Raw genomic sequence first — 4,137 nt, 5'->3', positions numbered from 1 at the left:
GCAGACTGGGAGTATGGACCGACCAGTCAACGCCCATGTTCAGCGGGGAAGCAATTACAGAAGCCAGACCCTCTACCTTCTGCAACCCTCAACGACCCTGGGTCCATGCTCCCAGAGGGCTAGAGAATGGGAAGGCTATCATGGGAGAGGGTGGGTTATGGGGATTGGGTGGTGGGAATTGTGTGGAGTTGTACCCCTCCTACCTTATGCCTTTGTTCACTAATCCTTTCTTAAATAAAAAATTTAAAAAAAAAAAAAACTGCAAACAGTCCATCTACAATGTAACATTTGTGTCTCAGGCCGCCCAATCCCAAGTGCGCTGTGCATACTTTTGACTGGCAAAAATACCCCATCTGAGTGTGAGATCTGGCTGGGCTAGTGGCTCTTTCTGTGGACTAGGACACAGACAGACAGAGTTTTCAGGTTCAAAACCTGTACTTCCCAGAAGATGGTCATTCGCCACGGTTAAAAAAAAAAAAAAAAAAAAAGGCTTTTTATTTATTTTTTTTTCCCCCTGCCTGGGTAACCTGTCTGCTACTTGTTTCTCAGTGAAAAAAGGGAAAGATCTTTTTTGGAGGGAAAAGGACCAAAATGCAGGCAGGTGGACTCCGTGGACGGTGGATGGGGAGTTGCTCCTGCCCTGGCACTAGAGCCCCAGCTGCTGTTCCAAGTGCTCTCTGATACCAGAGATCTCCGTGTGTCGTGTCATGACACTGTCTCCAGGACTGACCCTCAGGATAATGAGGTTCAAAACGAGGCAGGTCATATTGCCTTCAAAAGTAAATGCAGGGAGGTTTGGCGGTATGTCAGAGGGTTAAGGCCTTGTGGCGCTCACGAAAAGAGGGGACAGGTGGAAGGGTCTGGGGTCTGGCGCCCAGAAACCCACCTGCAGGGGAGTCGCTTTACAGGGGGTGAAGCAGGTCTTTAGGGGCTCTATCTTTCTCTTCCACTCTGTATTTCCCCTGCTCTCTCCTTTTCTCTCTGTCTGATGCAAGGTCAAAACAACAACAACAACCACAACAATAACCACCACAGTGACCAAGCAACAAGGGCAGCGAAAGGGGAACAAAAGGAGTGCAGGGGCTGTGGATTATTCGTGGCGCAGGCACTGAGCTGAGGCAATAACACCTTGAGGCAATCAATCAATCAATCAATCAATCAATCAACGAATAAGTAATACAGGTAACAGAGATGTATATGTCCCTGTGTGTTTCCAGAGTTCATGTAAATGCACTTTTGTTTATTTCATCATTTATTTATTACCTTGCCACGAGAATTTCTTTTCATTGCTAAAAAAAAGTGTCCCATCAAGGGTACCAGGTGGTGCCACACCCAGTTAAGCACTCATGTTACAATGCAGGGGGACTGGGCTTCAAGACCCTGGTCCCCACCTGCCAGGGGAAATGTTTACAAGTGGTGCAGAAGTGCTGCAGGTGACTCTCTCTGCGTCACAAACTCTCTATCCCTCCCTTCCCTCTCAATTCCTGTCTATTTATTCCAATAAATAATCAAGAAAATTGAAAGTAAAAAAAAGAAAAAGGAAAAGGAAATATTCCACTACTTCAATGGGGCTACTCAGGATAATGCTTTCCTTGTTAAGATACTCACAGTATACCATATGCAGAAAGGCAAAGACACCATGTATTTTTTAACCCAGTTTTTATATTTATTTATTTATTTAGGTGCTTATTCATTATTGGTATTGATGAATTAATGTTTTACATGTCACATAGTCTCTGGCTCTGACACCAGCGGTCTCAAGTACCCCTAGATGGTACTCTGCCTCTACAAAACCAATCCATTGACCTGTCCATGCATCCATCCATCCATCCATCCATCCATCCATCCATCCATCCATCTAGCACTCAACCAAGTACAAAAGGAGATCTCTCCTTGAATGGTGAAGACAAACCAGGATGCATAGGTAGGTTGCAAAGGGGCGATTTCGGCTGAATAGGGCTGAGGGGCTGAACCAGGGAATGTGTTGGGGGGTGTGGGTGTGGGTGGGGTGAGCTGGAGACCTGTGAGTTGGGTCACCTCAGGGTCAGGGAGGGTGTGGAAGGGGTTGTGAACAGCTGTCACTGGAGAACCATCACAAGTGCTGGAGCTGTTGAGCAGGGCACACGCAAGAGAATACAAAGGAGAGAAGCAAAGTGCAGAGGAGAGGAGAGGGGAGAGGATGGTGAGGGCAGGAGAGGACAGGAGAGGACAGGAGTGGAGGGGACCTGAGAAACCTACCTGGACAAAGGCAGCATACAGACATCCAGGAAGGCAGGCAGGCATGCAGGCAGCTCTGGCCTGGGCTCCCTGGATCCCGGGCACACCTCCACCTGTCTTCTCTTGGCTGCCAGCCCTGAGGTCCCTTGTCGGTCAGCACTGGCTTCCCATTCTTCAGTTCCCTCTGTGCCAGGGCCCAGGCGTCTGGGCGCTGCTGGCTGACCTAGTGGCAGGGCAGTTGGGCTGCCCAGTGCCAGTGTGGCCAGCACAGAATGCCAGGGGCTAGGACATCACAGAGGGCTCCTGTGGTTGCTAGGCCACGGGGACCCCGCCCATCCAGTTGATCAGCAGCCATGACCACCACCCTGAACTTGACCTTGAGGGGTGGTGGCCAGCCACCAGAGCCAGAGACCCACGCCAAAGCAGGTGCAGGTCGGCCGGGCCAAGGGGCTAGGGGCAGATTGGTGTGTGTCTGGACATGGGGCTGGCAACTGACAGCCCAGGGCTGGGGACCAAGTTCCGCCAGGCCCCTGTCCCACCATTTGCACTGACATACAGTCTTGCTGACTGACTGACAGTCCCTGCCCCAGAGATACCCACACCAGGTCCCTGGGAGTCCTGAGCTGCCCCTGAGGATTGGTGGGTGCCTGCCTGGACACATGCCTCCATAATGGAGGCCTCTATTAATCCCATTGCCTACTGATAGCTGCCCTCCTGCCCCTCCTCCTCCTCCTCCTCCTCCTTCTCCTCCTTTTCTATCTCCTCCTCTTCCTCCTCCTCCTCCTCCTCCTCCTCCTCCACCTCCTCCTCCTTCTCTTCCTCATCCTCAGAGGGACTCACTCAGTGCCCTTGGCCTAGGCAAGCCAGGGCTGGTGCTCTGGCTGCTGCAGCTTCTATCCAGTGGGTGGGTGCAGGGTTCTGTTTCTGTCAATCCCTGGTTCCTGGGACCTTCCATGCCTCCAGCTCCCCCCACTCTCTACTCCAGACCCCTCCTCAAGGATGCCCCCTTTCCCCTTGCCCTCTGTCCCCCAGCTCCCCAACTAACATCTACTGTGTGCCTCCATGCACTACTTTACTGCCACCCTGCTTCTGCGCTTCAGCCCTGGGGGCCCAGTGCCAGCCCAGCTGCCATTTCACCATCCAGCAGGGGGACCTGCCCTAACCCCCAGCCACCACACGCGCACACACTGCCCTGCACACACTCACGGGCTCCCCTGCCTGCAGCCTGCCTCTCAAACAGTCTCCTTCTGCCCCTTAGCCCCCTTACAGCCTCTGCCACGGCCCCCACTGACACCTGGGCATGAGCAGCACAGACATGCAACAAGCTCCACTCGCCCCTACTCCATTTGCTCTATGGTTGGTCAAGAACCTTTTTTCATGCTGTAGGGGAGGGAGTTGAGAAAGTCCAACGTCCTGGGGAGCAAGAACTGCAAACAGCAAACAGTTTTATTAATTTTATCATTTGTTTATTTATTATTTTAAAAAATTTTATTATATAAAAAAATTTTTATTATTTTAAAAAATTCCCTCAGTCCTGGCACCCTTGGATAGGGCCCACTTTCCCGTATGCATCTCCCAATCCAAACCAAATAATATTGCATCCGCCGATCACAACCTAACCAAAGCAACGATTGCCATCTCAACATGCTTCACCTCAGACTGTATCCAGAGACTTCACGTGTGGAATGACAACCCTTCAGCTTCATTACTCGGGTGAGACCTTTCCTTTAATAGTACACTCTAATTTCATCTCAGGTAGTTCACTTTCTAACAAAGTCCCATAACCTAGACATACAACAGTTTCTGTGAGAGAGAGCTTATGTTCACACGTATCCATAAACTACTGCAAAATATATACCTGAAAGCAGGATTACACTAGAGTTTGCAGTGAGTACCTCCCTAACACTTCCTCTCCACTAT

The sequence above is a fragment of the Erinaceus europaeus genome, assembly GCF_950295315.1.
Source record: "Erinaceus europaeus chromosome 6 unlocalized genomic scaffold, mEriEur2.1 SUPER_6_unloc_1, whole genome shotgun sequence".
In the NCBI taxonomy this organism is placed as follows: Eukaryota; Metazoa; Chordata; class Mammalia; order Eulipotyphla; family Erinaceidae; genus Erinaceus; species Erinaceus europaeus.
This window is presented reverse-complemented; position numbering follows the sequence as displayed.